This window comes from Salmo trutta, chromosome 32 (genome assembly GCF_901001165.1).
Source record: "Salmo trutta chromosome 32, fSalTru1.1, whole genome shotgun sequence".
In the NCBI taxonomy this organism is placed as follows: Eukaryota; Metazoa; Chordata; class Actinopteri; order Salmoniformes; family Salmonidae; genus Salmo; species Salmo trutta.
This window is the reverse complement of record NC_042988.1, coordinates 5,069,787-5,085,105: the sequence shown is the minus strand read 5'-3', so window position 1 is coordinate 5,085,105 and position 15,319 is coordinate 5,069,787. Positions and strand designations below refer to the sequence as shown.

Here is a 15,319-nt window from a genome sequence, read left to right as displayed (position 1 = left end):
GTACGTTTTTCATCCGGCAGTGAAAATACTGCCCCCTAGCCCCAACATGTATTGTGCAATATTTGCCCATTTATTCTTTTAAAAATTCTTCAAGCTCTGTCAAGGTGTTGGAGATCATGGCTAAACAGCAATTATACAGTATTTGTTTTTTATTATGTGCCTTGTTGCATACTTATGCTTGTTTTGGGAAATTTTTATTCTGTATATTTGTGTTCTTCTTTTCACTCTGTCATTTAGGTCATTATTGTGGAGTCACTACAATGTTGTTGATCCATCTTCAGTTTTCTCTCAGCACAGCTATTGAACTCCTGTAGCTGTTTTAAAATCGCCAAAGGCCTCATGGTGACATCCCAAAGCTCTTTCCTTCCTGTCCTGCAGCTCAGTTCAGAAGTATGACTGCATCTTTGTGTCTCGGTGGTTTAATACATCATCCACAACATAACTATTCATTTAGCCATGCTTAAAGATAGTGCTTTCGGAAAGTATTCAGACCCCTTGACATTTTGTTACGTTACAGCCTTACTCTAAAATCTACACACAATTCCCCATAATGACAAAGCAAAAACAGGTTTTTAGAAATGTTGGCAAATGTATTAAAAATAAATAACTTAAATATCACATTTACATAAGTATTCAGACCCTTTACTCAGTACTTTGTTGAAGCACCTATGGCAGCGATTACAGCCTCGAGTGTTCTTGGGTATGACGCTACAAGCTTGGCACACCAGTATTTGGGGAGTCTTTCCCATTCTTCTCTGCAGATCCTCTCAAGCTCTGTCAGGTTGAATGGGGAGTGTTGCTGCACAGCTATTTTCAGGTCTCTCCAGAGATGTTCAATTGGGTTCAAGTCCGGGCTCTGGCTGGGCCACACAAGGACATTCAGAGACTTGTCCCGAGCCACTCCTGCGTTGTCTTGGCTGTGTGCTTAGCTTCGTTGTCCTGTTGGAAGATGAACCTTCTCCCCAGTCTGAGGTCCTGAGCACTCTGGAGCAGGTTTTCATCAAGGATCTCTTTGTACTGTGCTCCGTACATCTTTCCCTCAATCTTGACTAGTCTCCCAGTCCCTGCCACATCAGACCAGAGAATCTTGTTTCTCATGGTCTGAGAGTCCTTTAGGTGCCTTTTGACAAACTCCACTTGTATTGGACCATAATAGGCTATTTCCTACTTGCAGAATAGGCCATTTCCTACTTGCACTGTATGTGAAACAAAGTCTCTTGAGTTAGCATTTTAGAAAATCTATAAATTGCTATTCTCCCTACTTGAACTTGTCCTCAAGTAATGCCTCCCTAAAATAATGTTGACCTCAACTCCACAACAGCAAGGCAGACCGAACTCATAGACACACCAGTAAAACCAAGGCTTTGACTGTTTTTACAGTATCTACCCTGTCAGTTTGTCTAGGCGTAATCTGTGTTCCGGGAACCAGTCCTCTGATAATCTACCCAGTGAGTTTGAAGGTGTTTTGTACTCCGTTAGTTGGCTTCTCTGTGTTTATGTCGAACCCTTTCTATTCTGTGTGTGTCTTACAGGTGCAGGCTGACTGATCCACTGGCGAGCACCTTTTTGGGAGGTAGACAAGGACCGAGCAGTGGAGCACGTCTGAGGCGTTCAGACCCAGGGCTAGACGAGCTAGCGAGTTGCTGCCAAAAACAGCACGGGGAGAGCCTGAAAACAGTTTGCCTGGGTGGCAGCATCACATCCTCAGACCCTGGAAAATGGCCCGCCTGGGAGGCAGTCAAAACCAGAAGGCTGCATGCTTGGGGGTCAGTCACTTACATTAAACAGCACAGCGGCAAGCCTGAATGGTTTGGGGACCCTGAGAGCAGCTCGCTGCCTTAAGGGCTGAGAGGGACTGAAAGGGGAGCCTGGGCTGCATCATCAGCCTATAATAGCCCGCCAGGTGGCAAAGGCTGTAAGAAGAACAGTAAGACCCAGCAGAGCGAGGGTGAGAAGATCAATCCACAGGTGAGTTCTCTGGTTCCTTCCCACTCGGCCCCTTCTCTCCACCTTATGATGAAGTTGGTGAAACAACAGGAGTAGTAAGACTGGGGCCTAATTGGATAGCTCAGAGCTTCAGCTCTTTCATATCCAGATCTGCACATTGAATTTGAGAAGGCGAGGCAAGGTTATCTCAAGGCTTAAGGTATAGATTTAGGGCGCTCTTATTAAAGGTGGTCTTGAGGCAAGGAGTCGTTCTAAACGCGGTCGACTAACTTATTTCCCAACATGAGTAACCCAGTCCACTGCCTCTTGTGTGTTGTCTGGCTGTGGCGTTAATCCACTGGAAGCTGTACCTCTGACCTTTTGGATTGGCTAATCCTCCGTGACCCGCCAGGTGGCGTGAGGGTTTCTGGGAGAGAGAGTCGAAGTGGAGGAGGGAGCTAGACTGTCAGAGATCGAAGTGACTGATCCAACTGAACAGGGCCCATGTTAAGAAAGCACCTCGAAGTAGGAGTGCTGATGGAGGATCAGGTCCTCCTTTTTCCATATGATCCTATTCATTAGGTTTTAAAATGTTCAACTGATCCTAGATCAGCACTCTTTATGAATACAGGACCTGGTCCTTGGCCGAGCCCTTTTCTGTATGCCTTTTTAACACGACTGTGCTAGTGCACTCCGGATTGTTTGACTGTGGGGCTATGGCTATATCCCACTGCTGACACCAATGTGGCACATTTGGTGTGGACACACCTCGGGGTGGATGTTTGACTGTTGTGCTTCATAGTCAAAGATGAGGATCTCCCTCCCTGTGTGTTTAGCTCAAATAAGTCTGGATCAAACAGATCTCATGTCCCCTTTTGATCCCCTTGATCTAATGTCTTCCATTATGATGCCTGAGGGGTAAAGTCAGGATAGAATCAGTCCCTGTGTTTCAATGGAATTCTGAGTTAGGAACGTAGCTCAATACCGAAAGTGCTGATATTTGTCCTGTTTCACATATGTACAGGTGTGTAACAAGTGTGTTTTGTTGCACATCCCCCCCCTCCCCTGAGACACCAGCTGAGAGCGGGGTCACGGCCAGGGACACTGGAGCAATTAAGGTTTAGGCCTTTGCTCACGGGCAGATGGACAGATGTTTTTCACCTAGTCGGCTCAGGAATTCGAACGAGCAACCTTTTGGTTGCTGGCCCAACGCTCTAACCGCTAGGCTACCTGCCGCTCCCATGGCTCCATTCTTTATTTGACATAAACAATGCTATTTCCACGTTCCTCATCGTGTGACAAAAACGCTAGTACCCCGTCCTCAGGGACCTCACTTTTTATTTCTCTCAGCATTCCCTACTCCCTCCCCTCTGCTGTGAAAATGTCACATGTAGTAACTTCTATTGATAATCGTCTCACGCATCATACTAGCGCCATAACACCTTCCCCTTTTCCAGCACTTTGTGTTGCCATGGTAATGTCCTCCCTTCCCTGCACATGCTGCACGGGAACAGCGGAGCAACAGGTTGATGTATAGAAACCAGAACCCCAGGCCGACCAATCAGAGAGGCTCCTGCCGTGGAGTGCTCACCTTACGGAACTTGTGGAAAGCTGTGTGTGTGTTGGTGTGCGTGCTAGCATGCGTGCGTTTGTGCGTGCACGCATCTGTACGATACTTGTTAGTATCGTGGCAAGGAAACAAAACACGAAGCGGATGTAACTTCATTAGGAAAACAGCCCTGATGTTGGAAACAAACATCATTATGTTGTCATCCAGAATGACATGTATTTATTTTCCAAGCTATAGCACACTATTTTACCAGCAGCAGGTGTTTAAAGGACCAAGAGAGCTTCGTGTTTACATTTTTGCCTTGGAAAAAAAATATTGTACCAAAGGTATCGTCAAAACCGGCGTGTGTGTGTGTGCCTCCCTCCCTCTGTCTGCTGAAGCTCAGCGTGTGTCCAGACTACAGAGTGCAAACAGAGTTGAAGGTAGATGCTTTCATCATGCAGATCAACATGTTACCAGTCAGAGACGACATGCAAGGTCGGCTGGAGAATCTATGACTCTTGCCTATAGCCCTATAACTAGTGTCGCCACGATACCAGCATTTTGACTTGAATACCGATACCAGGTTTATTATCTCAATACGGAAACGACACCACACAAAAAAAGAAGGCGCATTAATCAAAGCCAGAATGTAACTTGATCCAGACAAGTGAACTCGGCTACTGCTCTGTCATTACATTTGGAAAAAAAATGTATGCATTATTTGAATCAATTCTACAATAAATGTTACTTAGATTTTTACCAATCAAACTACAAAACAGCATAATGCTAATCATTTATTAGAACGGTAAGTCTCTATTGATAAACTGAGTAAGTCAAGATGTAGCCTAGGTCAATTCACAGTACTTTACAATACAGGTCAATGCATATTATTCTATAGGATTGTGTGCATACATTAGATTTTTATTGAGCTTGTTTTAGCTGATTTCATGGGGCTACAGATGATGAACAATCCCTTCCATTTAGGACTTAATTTATTGGGAACTTTTAAGATAACATTTATTTTATTGTACTGCATAAAACAACATTTGCATAGAAGAAGCAATCTCTTTTTTTTCGAAGTGGCCATGCAGAATGTTGCTGTGGAATCTGACTTTGTGGCTATGGAATCTAGTGGGAAGCAAAGGAAGACAGAAGTGCATTCGTTTTTAGTGACTAAGTGAATTAATACAGTTTTTGGTAACAGTCAGCTTTGAAGGGGGCAATGCAAATAGTCTGGGGAGAAATTTGATTAGTTGTTCAGTAGTCTTGGGGGTAGAAGCTGTTTAGAAGCCTCTTGGACCTAGACTTGGCGCTCCGGTACCGCGTGCCGTGCGGTAGCAGAGAGAACAGTCTTATTTATTTATTTATTTATTTATTTATTTATTTATTTTTTCACCTTTATTTAACCAGGTAGGCAAGTTGAGAACAAGTTCTCATTTACAACTGTGACCTGGCCAAGATAAAGCAAAGTAGTTCGGTGCATATAACAACACAGAGTTACACATGGAGTAAAACAAACACGGTCAATAATACAGTAGAAAAATAAGTCTATATACAATGTGAGCAAATAGGCCATGGTGGCAAAGTAAATAAAATATAGCAATTAAAACACTGGAATGGTAGATTTGACTGTAGATGAGTGTGCAAAGTAGAAATACTGGGGTGCTAAGGAGCTAAATAAATAAATACAGTAGGAGAAGAGGTAGTTGTTTGGGCTATTTATAGATGGGCTATGTACAGGTGATGATGACTAGGGTGGCTGGAGTCCTAGACAATTTTTGGGGTCTTCCTCTGACACCGCCTGGTATAAAGGTCCTGGATGGCAGGAAGCTTGGCCCCTGTGATGTACTGGGCCATACTACCCTCTAGTGCCATGTGGTTGATGGCCAAGCAGTGCCATACCAGGTTTTGTCGTGCCCTCTTCATGACTGTCTTGGTGTGCTTGTACCATGTTAGTTTGTTGGTGATGTGGACACCAAGGAACTTGAAGCTCTCAACCTGCTCTACTACATCCCCGTCGATGAGAATGGGGGAGTGCTTGGTCCTCCTTTTCCTGTAGTCCACAATCATCTCCTTGGTCTTGATCACGTTGAGGGAAAGGTTGTTGTCCTGGCACCACACGGCCAGGTCTCTGACCTCCCTATATGCTGTCTCGTCGTTGTTGGTGATCAGGCCTACCACTGTTGTGTCATCTGCAAACTTACTGATGGTGTTGGAGTCGTGCATGGCCGTGCAGTCATGAGTGAACAGGGAGTACAGGAGGGGACTGAGCACGCACCCCTGAGGGGTCCCTGTGTTGAGGATCAGCGTGGTGGATGTGTTGGTACCTACCCTTACCACCTGGGGCAGGCCCGCCAGGAAGTCCAGGATCCAGTTGCAGAGGGAGGTGTTTAGTCCCAGGGTCCTTAACTTAGTGATGAGTTTTTGAGGGTGGTGTTGAACGCTGAGCTGTAGTCAATGAATAGTGTTCTCACATAGCTGTTCCTTTTGTCCAGGTGTGAAAGGGCAGTGTGGAGTGCAATAGAGATTGCATCATCTGTGGATCTGTTGGGGCAGTGTGCATATTGGAGTGGGTCTAGGGTTTCTGAGATGATGGTGTTGTGAGCCATCACCAGCCTTTCAAAGCACTTAATGGCTACAGACGTGAGTGCTACGGGTCGGTAGTCATTTAGGCAGGTTACCTTGGTGTTCTTGGGCACAAGGAATATGGTGGTTCTGATTGAAGGTACGTAATTATTACAGACTGGGTCAGGAAGAGGTTGAAAATGTCAGTGAAGACACTTGCCAGCTGGTCAGTGCATGCTCTGAATATGCATCCTGGTAATCCGTCTGGCCCTGTGGCCTTGTGAATGTTGACCTGTTTAAAGGTCTTACTCACATCAGCTGCGGAGAGCGTGATCACACACGGAACAGCTGATGCTCTCATGCATGCTTCAGTGTTACTTGCCTTGAAACGAGCATAGAAGTAATTACTTAATCTGGTAGGATTGTGTCACTGGGCAGCTCTCGACTGTGCTTCCCTTTTGTAGTCTGTAATAGTTTGCCAGCTTTGCCACATCCGACGAGCGTCGGCGCCGGTGTAGTACGATTCAATCCTAGTCTGGTATTGATGCTTTGCCTGTTTGATGGTTCGTCGGAGGGCATAGTGGATTTCTTATGAGCTTCAGGGTTAGAGTCCCGCTCCTTGAAAGCAGCAGCTCTACCCTTTAGCTCAGTGCGGATGTTGCCTGTAATGCATGGCTTCTGGTTGGGGTATGTACTAGTGATGCACCGATATTATATTTTTGGCCGATACCGATATTTTTACAACAAAAAAATGATACTGATCACCAATATTTAAAATTGTAGCTTCCTTTTTAAGCATTCTACTACAGTTAAATAGTTAACATAGACCACTGCATCCATGTGTGTGTGTAAGGCACTGCATCTCAGTGCAACAGGCGTCACTACAGTCCCTGGTTCGAATCCAAGCTGTATCACATCCGGCCGTGATTGGGCGTCCCATAAGGCGGCGCACAATTGGCCCAGCGTCGTCCGGGTTTGGCCGGGGTAGGCCGTCATTGTAAATAAGAATTTGCTCTTAACTGACTTGCCTAGTTAAATAAAGGTTACACACATACCACACTGACCAAAAAGTCATTTTGTTGGCATTTATGCATGTCCCCATTACCAGTAAAACATAAGCAAAACCTATTTCTTTCACTTACTTGCTGTGCTGTTTCGTTGTTCATTTGTTCAGTCGTTTCATTCTCAACCAGGATTTCTGTGGAACACCGTTTGGGTCTTTGCAGGTCAAAAAAGATACTATTTAACGTGTCCAGAAAGATAATATTTGACATGTCAAATAACACTATTTGACCAATCAGGCCCTGAATAAGACTGCACGTCACATAATAATTTACCTTAGTTATATAACACATTGATTACACTGTCACTCGTATTTCATATGTCACAACGATTCATCAATACGTCTGCTATGATGCTGGTAAAGTTGTCTTGCACACCTACAGTGCTGGTCATTTAAACAAAAAAAGCACGCTAGCTCATGGATGTAAACAATGTTCTTCCCCAAAAACATAGCAAAACGATTTGTTTCAGTAGCTAGAGTCAGCTAGCTAACTATATAGCTAGGTGTCATCTAAAATAACTCTAATTTATAAGACAGGTCTTATTTGATTAATAGTGGACTTTGCGGTTAACCTTCAAAATAAAAGTATGGCATAATTCTACTATTTGCTAATACTTACAAGGATTCCTAAATCATTGCTAAGAATAATGAAAATGACTGCAGTTTTTACTGGTCATTGTTTTCAGGCTGGTTGTATTGGTGCTAGCTAGGTACCAAGCTAAAGCTAGCTACCCCAGAAGTTGCGGTCGAACAAATGACGCTTTATTACCAACGTGGTATTGTAAATACACAGGTGTTTGACTTTTCTATACTTCTTTGACAGTGCTACTGTATCTTTTTTGACACGCAAAGACCCAAACGGCTGTTCCATAGTGTGTATGTCGTGAAGCTAATAGCAGTGAAGCTATTACTGTGTAACTCCGGTAGGGCAACATCGGAAAAATGGCACACTTGGTTGTGTTAACCGGTGCTCGACCGGTCGGTGAAAGCCAACATCACCCACGACAGAGAACGGTTGATTGTCAAGGGCAATGAGTTTCATTATCTTGGCTTTAATGGATTTCGCCTTTGTTGTCTCGCTGAAATGTTGCTACTCTTTCAAATGACTTGACTTGTTGACTGCTCGATCCACACGGCAGATATTGTGGGCTAGCTTAGGAATTCTGTGTTGCACGTATAGCGCAGAATTTTGCGTGGCGTCATTACATCATGTACCTTCGTTATATAGGAATGCACGTCAGCTTTGACATTGGTTTTGCACATCGGGCGTTAAACTAGAAATCCGATTCCGATATGTTCACTGACTATATTGTGCATCCCTAGTATGTACATACAGTCACTGTGGAGACGACGCCATCGATGCACTTATTGATGAAGCCAGTGACTGATGTGGTGTACTCCTCAATGCCATCGGAAGAATCCCGGAACATATTCCAGTCGGTGCTAGCAAAACAGTCCTGTGGCTTAGCATCTGCTTCATCTGACCACTGGTGCTTCATGCTTAAATTTTTGCTTGTAAGCGGGAATCAGGAGGATAGAAGTAGAAGTACCGACTGTAACAGCCCAATCTATATTTGGTGGAGTTGGGTAGGGTGTTCTGGGGAAGGAATGTGACAGCCTGCCTGGGGCCAGATGGAGATTGTTGTGGGGGCCTTGTGGCTCGTGAAAAGAGGGCATGGTCTCCAACTTTTTAACTCTCCTACCCTACCCAAGCTCCCTCCCTGTATATTAGATACACTGAGTGTTTTCTGTAGGGGGAGTGGGTGGATTGATGGGAGGATGAGGCATCATGGAGGCGCCAGTGAGGTGTAGACTGCTCCCAGATGGCCTGCATCACGTTTTGAGATCAAAACATTCTTAACACTTCATAAATCCCACCTGGGGCCTACTGCCCTGCTGCTGGTGGGGAGTTACAGGCCAGACACACTCTGTAACACTCCGGAACCCTGCGGAACGTTCCGCCCACCACACCACTGCTCTGGAATAATACTGACTAGCCCTGGTCGTGGCCGCAGCCACGAGAACTGGGTTGTTCCACAGGTAGACCTGCAGTATTGATAAACTATACCTTCATGCTCCATCACGACCTTTGCCCTGTTGTCATTCCGGATTTAAAGGAACAATTGACACAAAAAATTACATTTTATTTATTGATGTTGTTGCTCAGGCCCTGAAAGTGGTCAAACGTTTGAGATGACTTTGTGGCATGACCCGTGTCATCTGTTGTATAGATAGATGTCTTACGTCATCATTTCGGATGGTGCCTTTCTTTCCCATTTTATTTGGGATTGAGGCTTACAGCTGGATATACACAACAGATGGTGTGGGACTCATCTCGACATTTGACCACATTTGAGGTCCTAAAACGTCTGAAAAACACGTTGATTTTTGGAGTGAACTATCCTTTTAAGGAGCCATAAAGGGACTTGAGATACTCACGGGGGAAGTCCAGCAGATGTTAGCCTCATGTGGCAGGCTTCAAGGCTCTGTCGACTTGTCAGACAGACGGATGGATGGATGCATGGAGAACAAGAATTCACACCCGCACAGTATATGAAGTCAGAAAGCAGCATGTACAGTATATCAAGTCTGAAAGCAGCCCATATTTTAATAACAGGCCTGGTCTGCTTAGCACCAGTCAACAGGTCTAGCTTACTATTCCCTCCAAGCCCCAGTTCCATACACATCACACATGCTAAACGTCAGCTTCAAGTTAGGAAGTCTGCAGTTGATGTCCAGTTGTTGATGTGTCCACAGAACTAGAAGTATTCCACAATTGTAATGACATGCAGAACCCCCCCCCCCACCCCCAACACATACAAAATTGCCAATGCCTTTCCTAAAGTCAAAGCTAAACAACCAACAGTGTTTTATTCCCTTGGTCATCATTGTACATCATTACACGCACAATTGAACAGCAGCGTATGTACCAGCATCTTTTGTTATGTCACTGGATGCTCAACTCCTCCTTTAAAAAAAAAAAAAAAAAAGACAAATACAACAACAAATGCACCTGGGGCGACCAGTGACTCTTTTTTTTTATATATATTTTTTCTTTTTTTTTTACCTTCGTGGATCTCCGCTTTAAATGCCTTTTTAGTAACGTCTCAGCTTTATATAGTAAATAAAGTTGGATTGATTGATACAGATACAAAGGCCTGTCTACTAACCTGTCCTTAATTCTCACTGATAGAAATGAATATATTGTCTGTTCTGTGTAAGGATTACCACGTCTCTTCCCCCCCAATGAATAGCAGGGAATCTCTGGTTGGGAACACTGCGTTGGCCAACTGATTTACAGCTTGTTACCGTGCCGACACACCGACGGCAGGAGGCGTGATCCCGGCCTGTAGTCTGGGGCTTTAAACTTTAATCCATTTAGAATGCTTTAACCTTTTAATAAACTAACACAAGTTGTTGAGTACTCGACTACACATATATATATACACACATTCCACCTCTGTGTGGATGAGATGTGGAAGGCAGACCAAGTGCGGTAGAGAATCTTAGACATGGTTAGGCTCATGTCAACACTTTCTAACTGGACCCGTGGGGATTGGGTGTTAGAGGTGTGTATGGGTCAAGTTTGACTGAGCGTTGTGGTTCTGTTTTTTTTCCTGAGAGGGAGAGAGAGATCATGATTTAAAAAAAAACAACCTATTCACCGTTAAAGGGTTTCTACACATGCACGGTTAGCTCCGAGGTCTGGTGTGCTTTCTGCTTCCCATACTGGAACTTGGGTGCCTCCTCACACACCTATCCCCATATTCCTGCCGTTATTGCTTTTGCAATCACTGTGTACCCTTAGGGTCTTTTCATGTTCATTGATATTGTAGGGTGGGCTCGGTTTTACAGGGGCCCTAAAGAAGGCCAGTGCGGGCCTCGCCTTTTGAAGTACATTGTTCGCAGTCACGCAAGATTATGGCTAAAAGGAAACCAGAGACCCTCCACCACCCTACCTCTGCCCCTCCTCTCCCAGTCACCTCTCCCTGGAGAACAATACAGGTATCTACCGTAGACCCTGTCTACATCCCAAATGGCACCCAAGTTCCTATATAGTGCACTACCTTTGATAAAACCGCTATGGGCCTTGATCAAAAGAAGTGCACTATAAAGGGACTAAGGTGCCATTTAGGACGCGGGCCCATCTGTCACTCCCCATAGGTATGCTCTGTGTTGCTGTTTTTAACACTGCGGCCTTTCTGAAGCATTCATTACAGTAACAACCGTATCGTATGCGATTTCACAGTACGTTCAACAGTCCAGCTTCCTTTTTCACGAAAGGGGGAGGGAGAGGTTTTCATTTCCCCTCTCAGCAGCACCATTGATCTCCGTCTCTGGTTGGTGTATATGAAATGTTCTAATTTTTGATGGTGTACTGTGAACACTGGAATGCAAATTCAGTCAGCCTCACTGCAAAGGGAAGTGTGCGTGCGTATCTGTGTAGCACTCTCACCTTGGGCTCCTACTCTTACCTGAGTGCTTGTGGCTCAGGGCCCGCTTTTGTCACACACTCTCAAACACACGCACACAAACACAGTACACACAGACAGTGTGGTTGCAGCTAGGGGAAGAGGTTTCCCTGTGCTGTGTGTTTTGGGTGGTGACGCATCCAGGCAGGGGTTTTGGGCATGCCCGTTCATGAAAGCTGCCAGGCATGCAGGCTAAGTGGACTGACTAGCCGCCAAACCAACCCCTTTGCCAGGGCAGCTGCCTGGGAGTCATTGCTCCTGTTCCGGAGGTATTAGGAGCTCTGTGACTAGTATGCTCCATCAGAATTAACACTAGACGTCCCACTTGTGGCTCAACGCACGCATGCAAGTGCATGCAGGAATGCACACACACACAACCCATTCGATCACACACACAGGCATGTACCTGGTGAGGAAGCACCTGGTAGAAGTAGCTAGGTCTTTCTGTCCTATGATTTTGATTGAATCGAGCCCCTGTTTTTAGGCAGACCAGCAAAACACAGGGCCAAAAACGCCACCTACACGCGATGTACAGTAGATGTAACGTGAGACCGTTAGTATGAAGATAGCTGGTGCTTAAGCCACAGACTTCCCACCATGAGCAGATGGCTGCACCACATAAAGATTTACATTACCATTCTACACCCGCCCCCCCCCCCACACACACACACACACACACTCAAATATAGCTCAACATATAGAACATGACTGCCTTCTGGTTATAGAGAAGAAAGAGAAGGGGGGGGGAATACGATGAAAGTAGAACTTCCATCTTTTATAGAGTGTTGATGTGAGTGGTTCCACTCCCCCTCGATCCTCGCTTAGGAGGCCATGCATCTGCCGCTTTTACCATCAAATCCCCTTCCTCTCCTTCTGCTTCTCGTCCACCCTGCCGCCGCCGCCTCCTCCTTATCTCATTTAACATTTACATTTTAGTCATTTGACAGACGCTCTTATCCAGGGCGACTTATCTCCTTTTCCTTTCCTTTCCCCACCGGGGAATAAAGCCTCCGTGTTTCTATTAGATGGTTTTGGACAAAGAGTTATTCTCGGAGCTGAGCAACCAGCGACAGTTAATAGGATAACGTATATCATTTGAGTCAGCTCACATCCATGACTATTCACTTGTACATATCCATTTGACAATGTTTGAAGATAAAAATATTGCAGTTATTGATCGTGACATCTTTAGAAATCAGTGATTCGGACAGATTTTTAGGCACATTCTTACATATCTGCACAGCTGGCTCATTTGGTTGTGTGCTCTGCATCACTATGAACATGTTATGATATTGGGCATGCTACAAATATATTTCATACAGGTATGGTAATGCAAAATTGATCTAATTAAGACCCTATTGAGTTTAATTTTTTAAATTTAACTAGGCAAGTCGGTTAAGAACAAATTGTTATTTACAATGACGGCCTACACCGACCAAACCCTAACCAGGACGACGCTGGGCCAAGTGTGTGCCGCCCTATGGGACTGGGACTCCCGATCACGGACGGTTGTGATACAGCCCGGGATCTATTCAGGGTCTGCAGTGACGCCTCTAGTACTGAGGTGAAGTGCCTTAGACCTCTGCGCAACTCGGGAGCCCAAAAGTTGTTTGGTGGCCATATTGGAAAAGGGCTTCTGTGGGGTTAATATGTGAATCCTGTGATGGCCCTGTATCCTCTTCCATCTTTTTAAAACCCCGTTCTAGCAGTGTGTGTGTGAAATGTGGTCACCAAAGTTACAATCTAAAAACATATCTGCCCCACTACATAGAATTCTGTGGCTAAGCTTCAAGCATTCTAATGTTAATAGTACAATATGGCCTATTTTTAAACACTAGTTGTAGCTGGTGCTTTCAAAGTTGTTTATATTATATAATTTCAAAGGTAATTTCATGACCTTTCAGAACCACTTGTCAAACAAAGATGAATGTATCAGGATTTCCTTTTTTAAGCGATTTATACCCTAGAGGTCAAAGGTCAAGGTTCTGTTGACTTGAACATTCCAAAAATGTCTAATGGCTAGCTGTGAATGTAAGCTTTCCATTGATATATTAGAGGGTATACAGTACATTCGGAAAATATTCAGACAGACTTCAAAATGTTGACAATTTATAAATAATGATTTACAGAAGAATTTAGACCCTATCCTATGAGACTTGAAATTGAGTTCAGATGCACCTGATTTCCATTGATCATCCTTGAGATGGATCTACAACTTGATTGGAGTCCACCTGTGGTAAATTCAACTGATTTGGAAAGGCACACACCTGGCTATATAAGGTCCCACGGTTGACAGTGCATGTCAGAGCAAAAACCAAGCCATGAGGTCGAAGGAATTATCTGCAGAGCTTCGAGACAGGATTGTGGTGAGGCACAGATCTGGGGAAGGGTACCAAAAAATGTCTGCAGCATTGAAGGTCCCCAAGAACACAATGGCCTCCATTCTTACAGTCGTATGAAAAAGTTTGGGCACCCCTGACAATTTCCATGATTTCCATTTATAAATAATTGGGTGTTTGGATCAGCAATTTCATTTTGATCTATCAAATAACTGATGGACACAGTAAAATTTCAGTAGTGAAATGAGGTTTATTGGATTAACAGAAAATGTGCAATATGCATCAAAACAAAATTAGACTGGTGCATAAATTTGGGCACCCCAATAGAAAAATCACATCAATATTTAGTAGAGCCTCCTTTTGCTAAAATAACAGCCTCTAGACGCTTCCTATAGCCTCTAATGAGTGTCTGGATTCTGGATAAAGGTATTTTGGACCATTCCTCAGTCCACAGCACCTTATTCCAAAATGAAGCCGGCTTGTCCAAATGTGCGTTTGCATACCTCTGTTTGTGGTGTGTGTGCGGAAAAGGCTTCTTCCGCATCACTCTCCCATACAGCTTCTCCTTGTGCAAAGTGTGCTAAATTGTTAAACGATGCACAGTGACACCATCTGCAGCAAGAGGATGTTGTAGGTCTTTGGAGGTGGTCTGTGGGCTGTTTTTGACCGTTCTCACCATCCTTCGCCTTTGCCTCTCCGATATTTTACTTGGCCTGCCACTTCTGGCCTTAACAAGAACTGTGCCTGTGGTCTTCCATTTCCTCACTATGTTCCTCACAGTGGACACTGACAGCTTAAATCTCTGCGATAGCTTTTTGTAGCCTTCCTCTAAACCATAATGTTGAACAATCTTTGTTTTCAGGTCATTGAGAGTTGTTTTGAGGCCCCCATGTTGCCACTCTTCAGAGGAGAGTCAAAGAGAACAACAACTTGCAATTGGCCACCTTAAATACCTTTTCTCATGATTGGATGCACTTGTCTATGAAGTTCAAGGCTTAATGAGCTCACCAAACCAATTGTGTTCCAATTAATCAGTGCTAAGTAGTTACAGGTATTCAAATCAACAGAATGACAAGGGTGCCCAAATTTTTGCATAGCCTATTTTTCACATCTGATTTAATTTCATACAACTTAATATTGCTACACTAAAAAACTTTGTCTGGACAAAACCCCAGCACTCAGCTTTTATTAGAAAATGAATGGCATGCCACTGTGATCATTTTCTGTGACGACAGAGTAAATTATTATGCAGCCTCAGAGGGGTGCCCAAACTTTTTCATACGACTGTAAATGGAAGAAGTTTGGAACCACCAAGACTCTTCCTAGAGCTGGTCGTCCGGCCAAACTGAGCAATCGGGAGAGAAGGGCCTTGGTCAGGGAAATGACCAAGAACCCAACTGTC

At 44.4% G+C, this 15,319-nt stretch overlaps 1 protein-coding gene across 1 annotated transcript in view; it reads left to right on the top strand.

Annotated features, from left to right (window-relative positions):
- LOC115170861 (thyroid hormone receptor alpha) overlaps positions 1-15,319 on the top strand; it is a 110,619-nt gene that overhangs the window by 53,937 nt on the left and 41,363 nt on the right. Inside the window, exon 2 of the mRNA XM_029727196.1 lies at positions 1,533-1,968. The gene's annotated coding sequence lies outside the window, so the exon portion shown is untranslated. The remainder of the gene's footprint in view (positions 1-1,532; positions 1,969-15,319) is intronic.